The 23239-nt window shown below is 40.0% G+C and overlaps 1 non-coding gene across 1 annotated transcript; it reads left to right on the forward strand.

The window, feature by feature from the left end:
- Positions 1-22413: 22413 nt before the first annotated feature.
- Positions 22414-22519, forward strand: LOC142173148 (small nucleolar RNA R71). Its single transcript, XR_012702581.1, has one exon. It is a non-coding gene; the product is annotated as a small nucleolar RNA R71 (small nucleolar RNA).
- Positions 22520-23239: the final 720 nt, after the last annotated feature.

Genomic DNA, 23239 nt, shown 5'->3' on the forward strand with positions numbered 1-23239 from the left:
GTTGTTTAGCTGCTCAGTTCCATATGTTGCTGTATATTTGGATTTTAGCTTACTTTGTGTATTTACTGGATTTTCTTATCTTCGGACTGTAGTTACTTTTATTACTCACTGGGTCGGAGTACTCACTTTACTCTCTGCACCTTGTGTGCAGATCCAGGGCAGTCTCAGGCTCAGTAGATCCAGTTGATCAGCAGATCTAGCTTCTGGGAGTATCGAGGTAGCTGCACGGCGTTCGCAGCCATTGATCTTCTCCCTCCTATCCTATCTCTTTATTTCCGCATTATCAGACTTTGGATATACCATGTATTAGGATGATATTCTGTATTCTAGAGGCTCATATTCGTGACACCGGGTCCTAGTGAGATTATGTTGTGTATTTTGTTAAATTCTTCAGTACTTTAATCTTGCTTAACTGATATTTCTTTCCGCTATTTTTGATAAATTGAGTTAAGTGTTGAATAATGGTCGGGCTTGCCTAGTAGTGTGTTGGGCGCTATCACGACCGGGATTTAGGTCGTCACACCAGACTTGGTTAAGCTGGGCGGGACCAGACTATTTTAAAATGGGACTTTTTCGTATATATATGAGATTTTAAACTTATTTACCCGTTTCTTTCTAAGTTTTCATATTTATAGAAAGTAACTAAAGTTTTTTCCAAAATATATACAAATCCGATCAAAATCTACAATTTATCTACAACTCAAATAATTGTTTTTACAGAATCCGATCAAAAATTATAATTTACGTACAATTTATATACAACTTGTCTACAATTATGTAAATTGTAGATATTTCCTATACTGTTTGTATACTAGACACTAATCAAAAAACTATCTCTCTCTGCCAAACGCTCCCTCCCCATCCCTAACGGTCAAAATCAGACCATCTCACCCAACTGAACAGCGACGACTACCCCACGCCGGCGACCACCCCCACCAGCAGGTAAGCCCCCCTCCCCCCACTCTCACGCCTCCCTTCCTCTCTCTCCTCTTTCTTCTTTACCCCTTCCCCACTCCCTTACTAGAGCTGTATTTTGCTTCTCTACTGTGGTTCTATTTTGGGTTTGGTAAAAAGATTGAATTTTGGGTTTCACAGTGAGTCTGAAATTGTGCGATCAATGCAAGTAAGTAAAAAGGGTTATTTTTGTGCTATTTTGTGTTTTTGCTGATCGTTGATTCATATAAGTTGTTGAGTTTACTGTTATGAGTTTTGCTATTATTTGGTGATTATGCTTGAATATGTGATTATTCTGTCCAATTGACCACTCCCCAAAAAAATTCACCTAGCTTTGCTCTGTATTTAGCAATTATTTCTTTGGATTCTTTTATTTGTTGTTATATACGTTGTTGTTGATTTATTTTTCTGACTTTGTTGTATTTTTTTAGGGTTCTTTTTGACTATTTTTTGTTTATTTATTTATTTATTATTTAATTTATTTTTTAAAAAATCAAAAATTCAATTTAAGGTTTTATTACAACCTTTTTGCGCTCTTTTGCTATAGGTGGGGCCTCACCAGTGGTAGCGGTGACAACCCCTCCTTTGTTTATTTTGTGCGTGTTTTAGGTTAGGGACTGTGGCTATTAGTGGTGAGCGGAACATGCAAACATAAGGAACAACGCCGGCAAGGGTCAACGAGGGGTGGCAGAAGTGGGACGCGAACGTGCTAGCTGGGCGCAACATCGTCGTATATACCAAGACAATTCTCAGGTCCTACTTGCGGGAGTTGGTACCTCCTGTTTTTCTTTTCCCCTTTATTATGTTAGTTAAATTATTGCAATCTTAGTTCCTATTAGTTTATTCATAGTATTAGTGCGCTTATAGTTGCAGCCTATCTTTGTCTAGCTTAGTCAGTTGCCTTGTGTGTGTTAGTGATTTTCCCTTAGTCTGTCGTAGGTATAGTGGCTGTGGTCTGGGATGGTCGAATGAGTTCATGTCTTCGGGGGGAGCAGGGGGCGGGGTGGGAGGTAGGGCAGGGGGCGGGGTGGGAGGTAGGGCAGGGGTTAAGGGGTAGGTCGGGAGGCAAGGGAGGTAAAGGAAACAGGGGTGCCTATAGGTTAAGAATCGGGTCATGGAACGTAAGTACATTGACAAGTAAGTCTATAGAGTTGGTGAAGATTCTTCAGAAGAGGAGGGTCAATATAGCGTGTGTCCAGGAGACTAGGTGAGTAAGGTCGAGGGCGAAGGATGTGGACGGGTATAAACTTTGGTACTCAGGAGTCCAAAGAGGTAAGAATGGAGTGGGTATCTTGGTGGATAGGGAACTCAGAGAGTCTGTGGTTGAGGTTAGATGAGTGAATGATAGATTGATGGTTATTAAGTTGGTGGTTGGAGAGCACACCCTGAATGTCATTAGCGCCTATGGGCTGCATGTGGGCCTAGATGAGGAGGCTAAACGACACTTCTGGGAGGGATTAGATGAGATTGTGCACCAGGTTTCGCCTGCTGGGAATTTGTTCATAGGAGGAGATTTCAATGGTCACATTGGGGCGACCGCAGGTGGCTATGGCGAGGTACATGGAGGCTTTGGTTTTGGGGAGAGGAACGGAGGAGGTACCTCGCTGTTGGACTTCGCTAAGGCTTTTGGGTTGGTGATTGCAAACTCTAACTTTTCGAAGAGGAAAGTGCATTTGGTTACTTTTCAAAATGCGGTAGCGAAGACTCAGATTGACTATCTCCTCCTCTGGAGGTGTGACAGCGGGTTGTGCAAGGACTGTAAGGTGATTTCGAGTGAGACACTCGTGACACAGCATAGACTGTTGGTGCTAGATGTTGGTATTAGGTTTAAGAGGAGGAAAAGTTCTGCTCGGGGAAAACCAAGAATCAGGTGGGGAGCCTTGACTAAGGATAAAGCTCAAGAGTTGGAGTGTCGGTTGTCGGCTCTGGGAGCTTTGAGGAGTAGTGGGGACGCGAACACTATGTGGTCAGCGACAGCAGACTGTATAAGGGAATCTGCGAGAGAGGTGCTAGGGGTCTCAACCGGTGTCTCTGGTGGGAATAAAGGAGATTGGGGGTGGAATGAAGTGGTCCAAGGCAAAGTGGAAGCAAAAAAGGCAGCATACCTGAAGTTAGTGGAGAGCAGAGGTGAGGAGGAGAGGCGAGCGTGCATAGAGAGATATAAGGTAGCTAGGAAGGAAGCTAATTATCGGTCACGGAGGCTAAGAATGCGGCGTATGGTCGTATGTACGAGGAACTGGGGGAAAAAGGCAGGGAGAATAAGTTATTCCGGTTGGCCAAGTTAAGAGTTGGACCAAGTGAGATACATTAAGGATGAAGATGGTAAGAGTAGTGGTGGAAGATGCCCAGATTAAGAGGAGATGGCAGACTTACTTTCATAAACTTCTGAATGAAAAAGGGGATCATGATATTGTACTAGGTGAATTGGAACATTCCGAGAGTCACCGTGACTCCGGGCACTGCAGGTGTATCGAGGCCGAGGAGGTCATGGGGGCTATGCATAAGATGAGTAGGGGCAGAGCGACCGGGCTAGACGAGATTCCGGTGGAATTTTGGATGTATGTAGGGAGAGTAGGTGTGGAGTAGTTGACCGGGTTGTTTAATATTATTTTTAAGGCGGGGAGGATGCCGGATGAGTGGAGGTGGAGTATGGTGGTTCCATTGTATAAGAACAAAGGTGATATCCAGAGTTGTAACAATTATAGGGATATCAAATTACTGAGTCATACCATGAAAGTATGGGAGAGGGTGATTGAAGCGAGAATGAGGATGACAGTGTCTGTATCTGACAACCAATTCAGGTTCATACCGGGTCGTTCTACCATAGAAGCTATACAACTTGTTAGGAGGTTGGTGGAACTGTACAGAGAGAGAAAGAAGGATTTTCACATGGTGTTTATTGACCTAGAAAAAGCGTATGACAAGGTTCCTAGAGAAGTTCTCTGGAGATGTTTGGAGGCAAAATGTATGTTTGTTCCTTATGTTATGGCAATTAAGGACATGTATGATGGGGCTAAGACTCGGGTTAGGACAGTTGGAGGGGACTTTGAGCCTTTTCCGGTTGAAATGGGATTACACCAAGGCTCTGCGCTCAGTCCATTCTTATTCGCCCTGGTGATGGATGCGATATCAAACCATATTCAAAGGGAGGTTCCATAGTGCATGCTATTCGCTGATAACATAGTTCTGATTGATGAATTACGAGCCGGTGTTAACGAGATATTGGAAGTTTGGAGACAGACTCTTGAGTCTAAAGGATTCAATCTAAGCAGAACGAAGACGGAATACCTCGACTGTAAGTTCAGCGTTGGGCCGGGGGAAGTGGACGTGGATGTGAGGCTTGAGTCACAGGTTATCCCAAGTAGAGGCAGCTTTAAGTACCTTGATTCGGTTATCCACGGGGAAGGGGAGATCGACGAGGATATCACACACCATATTGATGTAGGATGGATGAAGTGGAGGGTGGCATATAGAGTCTTGTGTGACAAGGGAGTGCCAACGATACTCAAAGGTAAGTTCTATAAAGCGGTGGTTAGACCAGCCATGATGTATGAGGCTGGGTGTTGGCCTGTTAAGAACTCACATATCCAAAATATGAAAGTAGCAGAAATGAGGATGTTGAGGTGGATGTGTGGGCACACTAGGATGGATAAGATTAGGAATGATGACATTCGGGAGAAGGTGCGCGTGGCTCCCATTGATGACAAGATGCGGGAAGCGAAGCTCAGATGGTTCGGGCATGTACAGAGGAGAAGCCCAGATGCTCCAGTAAGGAGGTGTGAGTGGTTGGTCATGGAAGGCACGAGAAGAGGTAGAGGGCGGCCTAAGAAGTATTGGGAGAGGTGATCATGCAGGATATGGCGAGGCTTCAGATTTTCGAGGACATGACACTTGATAGGAAGTTGTAGAGGTCGAGTATTACTATTGTAGGCTAGGAGGTAGTTGAGTCTTGCGTTACTTTATACCTTTGTGAGCCTAGTTCGGTGGAGTTTTTTCTAAGATAGCTAGGGGAAATGTCGTGTCTTACTATTTTCTATTTTCGACGCAGGATCTATTTACTAGCCATCGTTTTTGCTTTGCATTTTTCTTCTGCATTTTATGTTCCTTTTTCCCTATGATCTTCATGGTGAATCTAATATTCTTTCCTTTTGTTTTTTCATTATTTTGAGCCGAGGGTCTTTCTGAAATAACCTCTCTACCCCTTCGGGGTAGGGGTAAGGTCTGCGTACACACTACCCTCCCCAGACCCCACTTGTGAGATTTTACTGGGTTGTTGTTGTTGTTGTTTCGAGTTTCAATATGAAATTCCAACCAAAACAGCCTTGAATCTTTACCAAATTCTCTTAAATATTGAGATATAAACTCCAAAGGATAATCTCAATAATTTTCAACAACACCCAATCAAATGAAAAATAATTTTACAAATTTCGATTTTCGATTTCAAAGCTTCTAAGCTCATGTATACATTACCAACTTCTGTTTAGTTTCAATTACACTGTCAATTAGATTCAGTTTAATTCTAAACACCACTCTCGTCAACAATTTCTTGTTTATTCATTTAAAAATGTTATGGTAGCCCATTTATATTGGTGCTTCAAGTATGCATCACTATTAGAAATTAGGTAAAAACCGATTCGGTCGGTCCAAAAAGCCGACCGAAGTTAGTCGATTTTTCAAAATATTTTTTTTAAATTTTTTTTTGAAGAAATCGACCAACTTTGATCGATTTTCTTTGGTGCAAAAATGCGAAAAAATATTTTTGCGCCCCCGCAAAATTTATTTTTCAAGAAACATATCAACTTTGGTCGGTTTTTCATTTAAATAAATTAAAATTAATGTTAAAAAAATCGACTGAAATCCGTAGGTTAATTCCGCCGGTCATTTTAAATAGCCAGTCGAATTCGGTCGGCAATTTTATTCTTTAATAAAATCGATCGACATCGGTCGGTTATTTTCGCGCGAAAATGCAATTAAAGAGTATAAATGAAATAAAAGATAGTCTTAAAACAAAATGCACTAATGGTCTTGTGGTAGAATAATATCCTGCCACAGTACAGACCCCGGGACGATTCCTAGATGGTGCATTTTTTAATTATATAATTAAAATACCGACCGACTTCAATTGATTTTTTCAGCAGTTTTTTCTTTCTTTTTTTTTTGAAATTTAGTTGACCGAAATCGATCAAAAAATACCGACCAAAGTCGTTCGGTTAGCTCTACTGACCTTACAATCACCGACCGCCACGAATCGTGCCGTTTTCGGTCGATTTTTGCCAATTACCGACCAACATCGGTCGGTTTTGGCGGTCAATTTTTCCCTTTTTAGTAGTATTTGCTATGGCTTTTAACCAGTTGAATTATTTTTTCCACCATTCTTCAAAGCTCCGAGCATCGTCCTCTGCAAAGCCGAATCAAAGAGGAACAAAGAGAGAAATATTTATGCGGAGAAGAAAAATAAAGAAGAATAAAGCCTAAAATAGGTAAGATTGGAATCTAATATATGATTTTGTATATAAATAATAAATATATGCTAATGTAATTAAGTAATAACCTTTATATAAGGGGTAAATAAGTTTATAATGTAATATAGACGGGTAAAAATCCCTTTTGAAATTCTACAATTTATGGCCTAGCAAAAAGTTTTTGTTCAGATGATTGGACGGGCGTATGACGTATGAAAGTAACCAAATTCCTATTTTGACAGATCATGTTTCCATACTTGCAATCGATTGGGAATTGTTATGTAAATTTACATCCCTTTTTTTGGGGGTGGGGGTTAAAACTAGCTAACATTCATATATAATTGCATGTAGACTACTAATAATAAATTATAGCAATATTTGAAGTATATATCGAACTAATTATTGAGTCCAACTACTTCTGTAGGTGTTGAGATTGGATACCTTGAATTATATGAAGTTTGAAAGAGTTGATTATACGACAAGAGAAGTAACCATTTCTTTTAAAATTTAAATTAAATGATTAGTCCAATAATGCATACGCGCTTTTCAATCACAAAATAGAACAGCGTGCTCGGGATCTGAAGTATAAAATTGCAATACTTAGAATTGTTTATAGAGTCCAACTGCTTACATGTGTTTAAAATTACAGATAACTTGCAAATATCTTAACAAATCAATTGTATGCAATTGATATGATAGTGTCCATTTACTTTAATTTGCATGGGTGGGAGGAAAACCTTATTGCATAGAATTAGAGTTATAATAAAAGTGTTCGACACAGATTATTTTTTTGTGGGAAATACCTTGGAATATAATTAGAATACTTTATGAGCAAGCACAACCACGCAAGAAATAAGGTTTACCGCTAAGAGGGTTCATAAAAGAAAAAAGTTAAGCAGGTTATAGCTAGTGGGAATAGAATCAATGACCTTATAAAGGTTTTGAACCTTCTTGACCACTAAACTATGATTTTGAGCTTTATCAAGGGGATTCAAAACATAATATATAGAGATAAAAAACAAATTTTATCTTATATGTACGGAATAATTTTTTGACGAAGGGGGTTCGGGTGAACACCCTTCCGCCCCTCTAAATCTGCCCCTAGCATGCACAAACAACTAAGATCTTCACTTTCTACTTATGAAAGTTATAATGTAACGACCCGACCTGTCGTTTTAAGCAGTTTTCATCCCGTTCAGCTATTCGAAGTCTTGAATAGCATCTTTTTGTGTATTATGACTTGCGAGAGTGGTCAAGTTTTGTTTTCAGATGATTCAAAATTTAATTGAAAGAACAATCTATGTTTTGGAAGCTTAAGTTGAATAAATGGACCGGAAAGTGAAATATGTATAAATGACCCCGGAATGGACTTTTGATGATTCCAATAGCTCTGTATGGTGATTTCGAGCTTAGGAGTGTGTCCGGATATTTATTACGAGGTCCGTAGCTAAAATAGGCTTGAAATGGCGAAAATAAGAAATTTAAGTTTGGAAGTTTGACCGGGGGGTTGACTTTTTGATATCGGGGTCGGAATCAAGTTCTGAAAATTTTTATAGCTTCGTTATATCATTTATGACTTGTGTGCAAAATTTGAAGTCAACCAGACTTAATTTGATAGGTTTTTGCATCGAATATAGAAGTTGGACGTTCTTTTTCATTAGGCTTGAATTGGGGTGTGATTCACGATTTTAGCATTATTCGATGTGATTTGAGGTTTTGACTAAGTTCGTGTCATATTTTAGGACTGATTGATGCATTTTGTTGAAGTCCTGAGGGTCTTGGGTGGATTTCGGAAGGTTAACAGATAAAAAAAATGCTAAATTTTCTCTTTGGACAGTTGCTGATTTTTTCTACAGCATGTGAATAGTGTCTGTGAACAGTACCGTCAACAGTACCCCGTGAAAAGTACACGGGTGAACAGTACCCGAAATTTCTGGACAGATTAAGTCCAGCAGACCGGTTTTGGGTCATTTTTTTGACTTCAAAGCTCGAATTTCGGCAATTTTGAGCGAGAAATCACGGGAATTCTTGAGGTAAATCCCTTGTGATCATTGTTAGTCAATACAATAGAATTATTATTGAATATCCCGGCTAGATTACATATTTTTGAGGTGTAAATCAAGAATTTGGGTCTAGGGATTTGAAAATGAGATTTAATGATTTGGAGGCCGAATTGTTGTCGGATTTTGGTAAAATTTGTATGGTTGGACTCGTGGTTGGATGGGAGTTCATATTCCGTAATTTTTGTCGGTTTCCGAGACGTGGGCCCCACAGACGAATTTTAGTGCAATTTTGGATTTTTAATGGAAAATGTAGAATTTAATAGGGAAGTAATTCCTATAAATGGTATTGACTGAATCGAGTTAATTGTGACCAGATTCGGGACATTTGGAGGCCGGTTTGAGCGAAAAATACATTGTGGAGTAAGATTTTGCTCGGATTGAGGTAAGTAACGGTTATAAATCTGGTCCTGAGGGTATGAAACCCCGGACAGTGTGTCGTATGACTATTTTGGAGGTGATGCACATGCTAGGTGACATGCGTGTGGGTGTGCACCGTAGGGATTGTGATTTGATTCGTCCCGCGAGATTGTGGAATTAATTGGCCTACTGTTTAATACATGTTCCCACTGTTTTCATATAAATTGACTGTACTTCATGTTAGAAATCATATTTAGGCCTTATGTGATCACTGTTGAGACCCGTGAAGTCGTATACTTACTGAATTAGCTGCTAATTGTTGTTTTGTACTCAGTCATAGCTTTTCTTGCTTATTATGCCTCTGTCTCTTATTGTTCATTGTTGATACATGACATTACCTCTGTTTGAGTTGTTTATATGATTTTTGAGAGTACAAGAGACTGGAGAGATTGGTGACTGAGTGACGTCGAGGTCCTGATCTGTGAGGATATTTATGGGATCGGGCTGCACGCCGCAGCATGTTGTTACTGATTTATGACCGAGTGAGGCAGAGAGCCTAATTTGTGAGGATATTTATGGGATCGGGCTGCACGCCGCAGCATATTATTACTGATTTATGATTGAGTGAGGCCGAGGGCCTAAGTGATTTATGCCACGAGGTGGCATGTTATAGCGTTTGGGCTGAAGGAGCCCCTCCGGAGTCTGTACACACCCCCAGTGAGCGCAGGTACCTACTGAGTGCGAGTGCCGAGAACCGAGTGCTGAGCGACTGGGAGGAATAAGTGAATGTGAGGAATGAGTTATTGTGAGGTTGGAGTGAATGGGAGGACATAGTGACTGTTATTCTGAGAAAATACATTTACTTTATTATTGTTGCATCACAGATGTCATATCACTATTTTGAAAATTATTAGAAGATATTATTTACTGCTCAGTCAAATTCTATATCTGGTTTATTGAGTACGTACTAATGTGACTTAAACTGTTAAATTGAAAGAATGACTACTCTTATTTGAAAGTTATTGAGATAACTGTATTTGCATAGCTCGTCACTACTTCTCAGTTCCTTATTTATTTCTGTTACTTACTGAGTTGGTGTAATCACGTTACCCCCTGTACCTTGTGTACAAATCTAGACACTTTTGGTCATGGCGGTTGCTGATTGAGAAATCAAACTCAGGAGACTATTGAAGTAGCTGCATCGCGTTCGCTGACCTTGACTCTCCTTTCCTTTCATATTGTATTGTTCTATATTTCCAGACAGTGTTTTATTATTTGGATGTTGTTATCATTTAGATGCTCATGCACTCAGTGACACCGGATTTTGGGGATGGATTGTTTAGTACTTTTGGAGTTATATTCTGTTCTAAAAGGTTTTATTTAATATCAACTGCTTCCGCCTTTATTTAAAAGTTCTATTGTGTTGAGATGTTGAGTTGAGGCTTGCCTTGTACCACGATAGGTGCCATCATGACGGGTGAGATTTTGGGTCGTGACATATAAGCATTAATATTTGCACAAATTATTGAAATATATGGTGTATATCGCCCTTCCGTGTCAATATGTCCTAGAGATCAGAGGCGGAGCTAGAATTTCAAGCTTATGGGTTCAATTTTCTAATCCTTTTAAGTTAGTATGAATTCTAAATTATTGGTTTATAACTAATTAATAGATTTTTCAAGACAAAGATAGTGTTTGAACCAAATCTACTGGCTTTGCCGAAACCATAGCCAAAATGTTGGCTCCGCCCCTGCTAGAGATGAGAGCCACAACTTAGGATCCCACAACTCCGGCCACAAACATGTGTACAAGCCAAATTGTTCAATAGACGGATACTGCTTGCACAAAATTTTATGTAAGTCACCGTATTCAAATATGCTTGTGGTTTAGAGATAGGGGATAACAAAAAACAGTTATCCATCCATATATCCACTAAAAAATGGGTTGGATACTAGAACTTTTTAAAAATAGGTCAAATATGGATAAGGACTATATTATCCATTTAGAAAATGGATAATTATTGAGTTTAACTTTAATATTTGTAAAGACTTAAATTGAGGGTTCCTCAAGATTGAGAGACTAAGAATTCTCTCAAAAGTGATTATATTCAAGAAGCTAAGGATAATATGGATATCCATATTATTTGTCGATTAACTCATTTTCTATCCATATTAATATGAGTCGGATCAGATAATTTATTCATTTTGGCAATAACCCATTTTCCACCCGTCTATCTCCGACCCAACCCGCCGTTTGCTATCCATATTTAGAGAGAAGGGAGTTGAGAAAGAATAGAGCTCCTAGGGATATTACTCCGTATTGAATTTTAGTCTTCGTTGTATCAAAGGGAAAACTTATTGCTTTCGTCAATATGAATTGAAGACGAATAGTATAATTCGCACATGGATTCAAAGAAATAGAAAACTCTAGCTATATTTGCAATGTTATAGTAATATATGATCAAGAACTGAAAATCTGCGTAAAACAATGATATATTGACATATTCTTAATGCTACACTTGTCTCAAAGAAATTGTGGATTATCACTTGAAAATGATTGTTGATTAAAATATAGATTGTTGACTTTAAAGTTCCTGTACTTGACCTCTGTGTCCCCTGTACGTAATAGTTGAATATAACTAAAACAGTTTCTTTAATTATTGATGATAATTTCATTAATGCCCTTTAGACCAAACTCTCATGGAAAATTTTATTTTGTATCTCGTACAATTGACCCTAGTTGTATGAGGCAATTTTTTTGTCTCACAATTTTGTGGACCCAGATTTCTGTGGACCCAGAAGTGTAAGATTGGGGTCCACAAATTTGTGAGACAAAAAGAAACCTCGTACAGCTAGTATAAATTGTACGAGATACAAAATAAATTTCTCTAACTCTGATTTTATCTTTGTCAGTAAATCCGATTTCATTCGTAAGTTCTTGCTGCATGTGACCATACCATGGCTTACATACAATATTACTTCCAATTTAAAAACTAAAAGGGCCAACATTCACTGCTGGCATTTTAAGTAGAAATAGCACGGGGTAGCCACTATTTAAGGTGGTATTTATTTTTTATCCAGTAATTCTAATGTTGAACAAAAATAGCCATTACTCTATTAAAATTAATATGAAAAAATATTTTTACACTTTTTTTCCCTTGCTTTTCTTCCCAAACCCTCGCTTCTCTCTCTGCATCAAATACATTGGAAATAGGTCGCTTTTCCTGCGACTTCATCTTTCTGCACATTGTACTTGATCAAACGATAACCATAATTATCAACCATTTTGTATAGTATATTCCCGTTAGTATTGAGAAATATGAAGTCACCCCACGTTGGTTTTCCAATCAAAGATCCCAAAGCTTGGAATCTTCATGATGTTATTCCATGTAAAGCCAATTTTCCCATCTTCCTCTAATGCCCAAATTGAAATTTTCCCTTCGACCCTCCAGGAAATGCAAACACGATTAGCAAAAGCACGCAATTTCAGTATATCCCAATGCTTACTTGGAGATGTGTAATTTGACATCAATTTTATATGTGAATTGTAATTATTATTATTATTATTATTATTATTATTATTATTATTATTATTATTATTATTATTATTATTATTATTATTATTATTATTTTGTGAAAAGATACAAATAACGTTCATTAAGGGTCTTGATGGCGCCGGACACCGCTGTCAAGCAAGCCAACCATATATACTTAATTAAATTCTCGTTTAAATAATTGTGAAAACTATGATTTTCCTTCAATTTGGCTAGTAAAAGATAATCTTTACAAAATAAATAAAAGAATATTTAAAAGTTAATACAGAATACCCCATAATCATCCCAGAACCCGGTGCCACAAGTGCATGAGCAATTTCTAGGAAATAATGCAATACAACAACCGTCTGGAATACAATATTGGACAGAAAGTAAATACAGTAATCTGAAAGAGACTCTGCTGGCTGCGGGTTATCTCGAGAAGTGCAGCTCACCTAAGTCTCTGTATCAACCATGCTGCTACGCCCACTAGGCCACTAGAGATGCATGTACCTGTGCAACAAAAATGCACAGCAAGTGTAGTATGAGTACGAAAACAACGTGTACCCAGTGAGTATCCCGTCTAATCTCGAAGAAGTAAAGACGAGAGGTCGACTTCGACACTTACTAGTGGTCTAATAGTGATATACTAATAATGCGAATAATCATAGATTTATTAAAAACGACAGTAAATTCAAGTAAGTCAAGAAACAAGTTAACATTCATTTTTATATTAAGAAGTCTCCGAATTCATAATCTATTATTTATCAATTTATCTCCGACTAGGGAGGCAAATCAGTTTATAAATCCCAAGCAAACATTACAAGCATGCGCAAAATATGCCAAAGTCGTACGGCCCGATCCAACAAGTATTTAAATTGTGCACTGCCAGAGGGTCAAATGGCGCGAACCATAGGTGCATCTATTTAATCTGCCGAGGCATTCGGCCCGTTCCAAAATTAAACACATACAGACAGTCAATCAAGAAGTTATCAGGGAACAATTATACAGGGAAGTGAAAATTTCTCTTTTATCAGTTAAGAAAATGAGGTTAAACCTTTTAGAAAATTCATTTACAAATTCGATATGATTTAAGCAATTTAGATTGTCAATAAGATTACAAATATTTCAGGTATAGCATGCTTTTGGGTCCTAGACTACCTGGACTTAAACATAATAGTAGCTACTCACAGACTCTCATCACCTCATGCGTATGTATCCCCCACAAATAGAAGCACACATCCAATTAATTTTACCTATGGAGACAATTCCCTCTTACAAGGTTAGAAAAGAGACTCACCTCGCTCAGAAGTTCCATCATCGACATTCCACGCCCTTCTGAAGACTCAAATTAATGCACAACGCTCCAAAACTAGCCAATAATTATGTAAACCCATTAATAAATGTTCAATTACTCATTATAATTCAATTTATAACAATTCCTAATCCCAATCGAAAAGTTGACAAAATCGCCCTCGGGCCCACGTGCCCGGATTCCAAATTTTTTTGAAGATAAACTTTACCCATAACTTCACGAACTCAAATATACAATTTACTCTCAATTTCATACCCAAAATCGTAGTCAAAATCCAAAAATACAAATTCTAGGTCTTTCCACCAAAATCCCAAGTTTCTACCAATTTCCATACTTTAATCCGTAATAATACCATGTATTTATCTCACAAGGGGTAGAAGTAACTTACCTCATGCTTGATGACGAAATCCCCCCCTTCAAAGGCTCCAAAATCGCCCAACCAAGAAGAATAATGAAGGATAATGGGCCAAATCCCGATTTTTAAAGAACTCACTGCCTCCAGCATTTTTGCACATGCGGTCTCTTGACCGCTTCTGCGATCCCGCAGGTGCGGCCCTTACTACCGCTTCTGTGGTCAGCTCCCTTGCTTCTGTGCTTGCGCAGATGTGGCCAATACCCCGCAAGCGCAGATGCGGCCAATACCCCGCATTTGCGGTCCTTTCCTTGGCTACCCAATTACGCTCCTGCGACTCCCAGGCCACTTCTGTAGCTTCGCACTTGCGGTCACAACCTCGCAGGTGCGGTTACACCAGATATCAGCTGCCTCAGTTTTTCTTCAAATTTAAAGTTCGATCCGTTAACCACCTGGAATCCACCCGGGGCCCTCGAGACCCCGTCCAATCACACCAACCAGTCTCATAACACCTTACAAACTTGGTCGAGGCCTCAAATCACGCCAAATAATGCTAGAATCGCAAATCACACCCCATTTCAAACTTGATGAACTTTAGAACTTCGAACTTCTTCCTTCGATACCGAAACCTAACAAATCACATCCGATTGACCTCAAATTTTGCACACAAGTCATATTCGACATTACGGAATTACTCCAACTTCCGGAATCGAAATTTGACCTTGATATCAAAAAGTCCACTTCCGGTCAAACTTCGCAGAAACCTTCAAGTTTCCAACTTTAGCCAAATGACTCCAAAATGACCCACGAACCTCTGAATTCACTTCCGATCATGCTCCCAATACCATAATCACCATATGGAGCTATTCCTAGACTCAGAATCCCAAACGGACATCGATAACCCTGAAATACACTACAATACAAGCTTATGAAATTCTTCCAAAACTGCTAACTTCCACAATAGGTGCCGAAATATTCCCGAGTCTTCCAAAACCCAACCCGGACATACGCCCAAGTCCGAAATCATCATACGAACCTGCTGGAACCTTCGATTCCCGATTTCGAGGTCATTTACTCAAAAATCCGATCTTAGTCAATCCTTTCAACTTAAAGCTTCCGTAATGAGAATTCCCTTTCCAAATAAACTCCGAACTTCCCAGAATTCAGTTTCGACCATGCGCACAAGTCATATTACCTGAAGTGAAGTTACTCAGGGCCTCAAACCGCTGAACGATGCGCTAGAGCTCAAAACGACCGGTCGGGTCATTACATTCTCTCCCACTTAAACATACGTTCGTCCTCGAATGTGCTGAGAACTACACTGAAGTTATCTGAAATCACTAGTTAACACCTCGAGCACCTACCCCTGCTACCACAAATCAGCTGGGCACCTTAGCTTGATCAATTTGGAGATATCCTTTTTCACTTAAGCAAATAAACCTTAGAGCCTAATTCCAAAATCCGAAATTCTCTGCTTGGCTTGTTTCCAACATACGAACACCGTATCAATCACTACACGATGTACCAGAACATGACTGCATACCTTTGCTGAATTCACACCTTGCGCCGCTTTATTCACAGGACCACAATAACATTCTCTGAGCATAATAGTCAAAATTCCACGAATCTGATGCTCCTATTGCACTTCATGACATTCATAAGTCTTGCTCTAACTCTTACAATACCGCCACGACGGAAGAGACGAGTAGAAATTCATATCCAACTGCCGAATCAATAAATCATTGGGTTTATACTCCTGAAAAGAACCATCACCTCATTCTGAACTGAATAATGGTCTTTGCTCCTTAATATACTTCACATAATCAGATTGCACTGATCCTACATCCAATGATCTTATCTCACCCAGTACGAACTGTTCAGGCAATAAGCCACCCCGGACATGATCAAAAGTCTCATATGATGCCATAATGTGCCAATAGGCTACCAACTCGAACGTGATACATAAGGAAAACGAACACTGGAAGGGACTACTCAACTCACACACTAACAGGAACTTTCCTCAGAAAATGGGGAACAAGACACACAAAAATAGAATATTGAAAGTTGTATTCAATATCACATTGTTGCGGCGTGCAACCCGATCCAAATAACATACCTATGGCGGCATGCCACCTGGTCCACACATAAAATTCATATAAGGAGACACACACCGAGATAAATTGCTCATTGCAACAAACTATCGAGTATCGGTCACAAGCACGCTAAGTGCATAATACCATCCCTGGGTGGACAGGTAGATCCATAAGCTACAAAACTCAAGCACAATTGAAGTGCGACATATGGTCTAAATCTCAAGAGCCACCCTGCTCACATAACACCATCGCTACACGGAACTTCAACACATAAGAAATCCACCAACACGTCTCACAGCTCATACGACACAATAATATTACATGAAATAGCCATTGATGAAATAGCATCCAATGGCTAAATACTCCTCCATAAGGAGCGCTATTCTGAGATGAACATATCCGGCCTGGTATAGGGCCCATAATCTTATTTAAATCCACCTGCCGACCTCAAACCGATTTTGATTGCATAGTACCAGGCTAATAACCTTTCAATGATTCATAATAATCCCTCTTTCCCATGACTCATAAGAACAACCATCATAACTGGAGTAAACCTCCACAGTTCACAACCCAATAGACTGAGTGCCCTTCAAGCATAAATTCTCAAATCAGCGATATTACCGCAACTGTCACACTTGGTTTAAGTTTCCAATCAGTTAAGTGACTATATGACACATTCATACAATCTCTTCATGACACACGCTCCCACGACCTTTCGTACCAGCTAACAAGTCAGCACATCCATACCACCGGCCGCACTAGCGCTGTACAACAAATCAAGAATCCAGAACTAGGATGTAAAGCCTCTTTCACAAACACCGGCCTCAGGTGACACTGAAGACACTACTAGCTTACTCTAAACATTTATATCCCTTTCCTGCTCATCCGAGCTCGTGACATCCTAGCCCATACCGAACCGCAACCTTGATCCTCACTTTCAAATTTTTCATACCGCTCACTGCACCTATCATGCCAATATACGACAGTATAAGAATTTCATCAAAATTCCCGAACCAGTAATAAGGTATACACTCTATCACACAGAAACCTTTCACTTAACTCATTCCAAGGGAACCATAGCAACACACAAGTAAATTCTCATTACCATAAGACATTCGAATCCTCAAGTAGTGGTATAAACCACCATAACCCTTCCGGGATCCGCCTACACATAACATGCCATAATACTTGAATATTCCCAAATAAATCAATTACGGAGGCCATCAAGCCTCGCATGTACCGTCACGAATCATATGTATAACTCAATCATGCTGAAGGAACTGATCACTATCACCAATATCCCAATTTAACCATGGCTAACCAACCTCACATTCTTCTAGTTTATCCTTAATCGCCTTAGAAATAATAATAACTCCATTCGACACATAATGAACTCAATTTGCACTCCTCCCGAGTGGCCTTGTATCACGAGATCATGCTGTCTCAAATCCCATAAACCGTCTCATACCCTCCTTGTGCGTATATTCGCGTCTTCATATGATATACCCATCCTAAAAATCCCTTTACGAATCCGAAGTCATTCTCTCTCATTCCTCCAAAAATGTACTATAAGCTGAAGATATTATAGAGCATTCCAAGCCTCCTTTCGTAATATGCTTCAAAAGCTCGATTCTTAACCATACATATAGGCTCGAAATCCTTAGGCACCATACTTTAACATTTGAATCCATTAGGATCGTTGTTGAGAGCCACCCGCTCTGACTTGGTCCCGAATATAATCAACTCCATGAATCTTCTAGCATATTAACACCCTCTCGATGAAACGTACGGCCGAATCACTTTCCTTGAAACCCACATCTACACAAGACATAGACCTGTACCCTTCCCCCAAGTCTGACCATGAGTCAATAAGGCCAACTGTAGCACACCTTTAACAATTCCTTTGCTCAAATTACCTCTTATGTTCTTTTTCCTTAGCTAAAATAACTCATCCATATACTAATAACCTGAAATCTCACAAATACACGACCATGCAATCAACCGTAGGTGGTGGGACTCTCCCATTTAGCTTGAAGCCACTATTACACAACTCGGGAACCCACCAAGATTCTTTATCTCTTATTGACATGGCTTTGCGCAATCAAACCGCCAGATTCCTTGAAATCCTTCCATTAGCACTTCATGAACACTCTGAATCCCTACCAATAACCACATATTCGACCTCTTACCGGATGGCCAATAAATTTCATCGCAGAAGCTTCGCCAACCACGCGGCCGCTAACCTGCTCACAGGGAATAACCCACCTATGGAAATTACCTACTACGACATCAATAACCCATCCTGAGTCTGTGCTTATTCACCAACTGCACAAGTCCATTCACTCCTTGTGGACATCAATTAAATGTGCGACAATATCATTCCATCCCAAGTCATGTTGCATCCTTCTTCATATCAAGCAACTCCCTTATGTCATATCCAACCTCCCGCCGCATAATATCCAATACTCCAAATTAAATCAATAGACCCAATCACTGCCCATTAACGTTCCCAAATTATTCCAAACTTTCCTCAAGGGTGCGTAGTCATCCTACCACAAAACCCATATGCAACTCCGCCAATCTCCCACTTTGGCAAAACTCACTCTTTTAATCCGCTACTCGACCCTCGCTTCTTATACCTGGCCTTCTAGAAATTTAACCACCGCCTGTCACTCCCAACATGTCCTTCCTCATCTTTTGCTGCTCAGTTGTTTCTCTAAATCAATCTCTATCTCTGAAATATTTGAACCAACAAATTGTCACTAACTTTAATTTTTTAAAGATCGTCTTTCTCGGGTTATCAACACTAGAACCATCAGTTCAATCCTGAACCACCGCACACCGCGATCTCTGACAGTCACTTCTCCAATAACATTTCACAATACCCTGCCCCAAAGGCGAATTGAAGAGAACCATACATCGGCGAACTTAATAGATTCAATAACGGACGACGACACCTCGTTGCAGATGAAAATTCCACTACACTTGAAAACACTAAGTCTCGTTCCTCTATCACTCTAAATCTGGACATCCATCGGCCATATGCTTTTTCTCCGCCGAAAATAAAATACCGAATCTCTAAATCATGCACTGAGGCCTTATTTGTTTGCACTTAATGGAGGTCTGAATCTTAATCATTCAGATCTCATACATTAAGTGTGTTTGTTTTTAAAGTCTGAATCTTAATTATTCAAATCTTGCTTATTCAGATCTTAATCATTAAGCGTGTTTGTTTTTTTACTTTACAACCACTTAATGGGTTTGAATAGGTCTATATGATTAAGATCTATAACAGAGACTTAATTTCAGTAAGATGTTATCACATATTCATTATTAACTGCCTCCACCACCTACCATTATCAACTACCACCATGCCGCCACCACCATACTCAACCACTAATCATGCCCAACTATGCCTTCTTGTACCATGAAATGGAACTTCTCCCAATTAAGTACTAGGTTAGTCTCAATACATCTTTTCAACACTCGGGTCAGATTTATAAGGCACTCGTCGAATGAGTTTTCCACCACTGAGAAATCATCCATGAACACCTCCATTATGTCTTTGATCATGTCAGTGAATATGGCCATCATGCACCTTTGGAATGTGGCGGATGCATTGCATAGGCCAAAGGACATCCTTCGAAAAGCATAAATGCCATATGGGCATGTGAAGGAGGTCTTCTCTCTGTCCTCCGGTGTAATGGAGATTTGATTGTACCCTGAGTACCTATCCAGAAAACAGAAGTAGGACCTCCCTTTCTAACTATCAAGCATCTGATTAATGAAGGGAAGTGGGAAGTGGTCTTTCCAGGTGGCCAGATTCAACTTATTGTAGTCCATGCAAATTCTCCAACTTGTGATGGTTCTTGTAGAAATCAGGTCATTGTTATCATTTTTGACCACCGTTATACCGCCCTTCTTAGGAACATATTGCACCAGGCTAACCTAGTTGCTGTTAGAGATGGGGGAAATGAATCTCGCATCAAACCACTTAATTACCTCTTTCTTCACAATTTCCTTCATGTTAGGGTTCAGCCTTCTTTGGTACTCCCTAAGAGGTTTGTGCCCCTATTCCAGCAGAATTTTATGCATATAATATGACGGGCTGATCCCCTTAATATCTGTCATGGTCCACCCAATGGCAGTCTTGCACTCCTTGAGTACCTGCAAAAGTTGTTGTGCCTGCACATCTAACAAACTAGATGAGATAATAACAAGTAATGTGGAGTTAGGTCCTAGGAACTCATACCTGAGATGGGCGGGTAGTAGCTTCAACTCCAGCTTTGGTGGTTCTTCTATGGATGGTTTGGTTGGAGGAGTTTCTCTGTTTTCTAAGTGCAGGGGCTCGAATTCAAGTGTTATATCCCAAAACCCTCTGCCCTCTAAAGCCAGCACCCATTTTGTCAATTCTTCCCCATTCACTTCATCTAAATTCACCAGACATGCAGCAAGAGGGTCCTCAATAGTCAATGTCTCATCATCTGCTTCTACGATTACATCCACGACATCAATAAGAGAACAATTGGCGAATTCACTTGGTCGACTCATAGATTTCTGCACATTAAATGTTATCTCCTCATCGTTTAACCTCATCTTGAGCTCCCCAATTTCACAATCAATGAGAGCTCTCCCTGTGGCCAAGAACGGCCTTCCCAAAATTATGGGAATTTCTTCATCCACCTTGCAATCTAGAATCACAAAATCTGCAGGAAAGACAAACTTTCCTACCTGAATCAACACATCATCCAAGATACCAGAGGATCTTCTCACGGTTTTGTCACCCAGCTATAATAACATAGAAGTGGGTCTAGCTCTTCCAATCCCCAACCTCTTATAGATCGCCAGGGGCATAAGATTTATGTTAAACCCCCAAATCACAAAGTGCCTTAGCAAAAGCAAAGTTAACAATGATGCAGGGAATTGTGGAACTCCCTGGGTCAGACAGCTTCTCAGCAACTGGTCTAGTCACCGCAACACTGTAGGTCTGAGTAAGAGTCACTGTGGACAAATCTTGGAAATCAAATTTTTGGGACATCAAGTTCTTCATCATTTTTGCATAACCGGGCATATCCTTCAAGGCATCAATCAATGGAATATTTACTTGGATTTGTTTCAGCATCTCCAAGAATTTCTTGTATTGTTCCTCTTTCTGGTACTTGGCCAGCCTCCATGGGAATGGTGCTGGAGGTCTCTTCTTTCCAATGATTTGGGTATTTTCTTTGTCAGGCACCACCTCAACTACCGGCTCCTAGGCTGCCTCAGCTTCTTTCTCAGCCTCAATCTGTGTGTTGGTTTCTTCCTGGGCAGACTGTACTGTCACGTCTGTCAGTTTCTTTGCATCATCTAGCTCAATGGGCACTGGTATAAGTGTCTCAACTTGTCTGCTTTCTCGAGCCATATCTTGCTCCAAGTCTAAGTCTCTGCCATTACGTAGACTCACTGCTGCCAGCTACTTCGGGCCTTGATCTTTTGGATTTATTTGAGTGTCTGCAGGCAATGTCCTTTGGGGACGATTATTCAAAGACATCGAAATCTGTCCCATCTGCACTTCAATATTTTTTATAGTTGACTCATGTGCATCTACCCTTTCACTCATTTTTTCATTTGACACAATAACCTGCTGCATCATTGCCTCAAGTCTAGCAAACCCATCTTCATGTCTTCCACTATGTTGTTGCTGAGGAGGATGATAACCCTGCTACTGATTTTGATTGTTATATCCATGTGGCATTTGGTAAGGCGCCATATTATTGTGAGGTTGCATACCTCCCATATTTTCATTGTTGAACTGTGGCTGGATTGGCTTATATGGCTGATTTTATTGGCCCCAATTCTGACCACCCTATCTCTGGCCTCCATAATTAGACACATAATTCATGTCCTCAGGGTAATGATGATGCCCACTTTCTGCATTCCATTGGTTACCAATTGGGTGACTAGTGCAAGATGTGCACAAGCCCTCATTGGTAGTATCAACAATGTGTACCTGCTGCTTCTGCCCTGACTCTTTCACCTTTTTAGTGAGTATACTCATCTGTGTCATTAATGTGGCCATATTTTCAGCAAGAGTGTTGGATAGATCTAAGGGTACTGAGTGAAATACTAGAGTGATAGGTGCATTCCTGGTTGTCCACCCCGAATTCTGTGCCATCTTGTCAAGCAGGCTCTGGCTTTCTCTCCATGTTTTGCTCAAGAATGCTCCACCAACTGAAGCATCAACATTAGCCTTCACGCTATCAGTCAAACCCATGTAAAACCGCTGCCCCAATATCTGATCTAGAATAGCGTGGTGCGGGCATATAACCAACATCCCTTTGAATCGTTCCCACGTTTCTTACAATGTCTCTATTGATTTTTGTTTGAAGCTCAAAATTTCATCAATTTGTTGAGCAGTCTTGTTGGGTGGATGCTTGACTAACTCCTCTCAAGTTGTTATGGAATTAATGGGGAGTAAGTTAAGCCAGGTCTGGGTAGCTCCTGTCATCGAGAATGGAAACAACAATAGCTTTATTGCTTCCTGAGTTACGTTAGGCTGCTTTTGAGTTTTGCAGATTGACAGGAAATTCTTCAAGTGCTACTGAGGATCTTCAATGTATGACCCCAAAAATAGTTGTTTTGCAACAAGTACAACATGTTATTTGTGATTTGAAATGACTTGGCCTGTATTTGCGGGACTAATATCGATGTGGCCAAGTTCTCTCCTGTGGGTTGTGCCCAGTCATATAGAGCAGCCTCTGGCACAAGAGGTGCCACTGGCGCCAATGGCGCAGCTGGGTCTAACACATTATCCCCCATGTCTAGTTCGAGTTGTTCAGTTGATTGTTGTTATTTGTTTTTTCGGCTGGCCCAATTTAAGGCCTTGAAAACTTTCTCGGGATCTGATAATGCTTTAAATACTTCACCAGTTCTCGATGAGTTTCTAGGCATGCACCTGTATAAACAAGTCAACAAATGTTAAAATTTCAATGTATAGATTGAAAATAAAGAAAACTGACTACATTAAGAATTTTTGTATTTACTTCAACTGTAATTGATAACACCGTTAATTCCCCGGCAACAGCGCCAAAATTTGATCACACCCAACTATGCCTTATAGAAAGGATAAAAC

Source organism: Nicotiana tabacum, chromosome 18 (assembly GCF_000715075.1).
Source record: "Nicotiana tabacum cultivar K326 chromosome 18, ASM71507v2, whole genome shotgun sequence".
In the NCBI taxonomy this organism is placed as follows: domain Eukaryota; kingdom Viridiplantae; phylum Streptophyta; class Magnoliopsida; order Solanales; family Solanaceae; genus Nicotiana; species Nicotiana tabacum.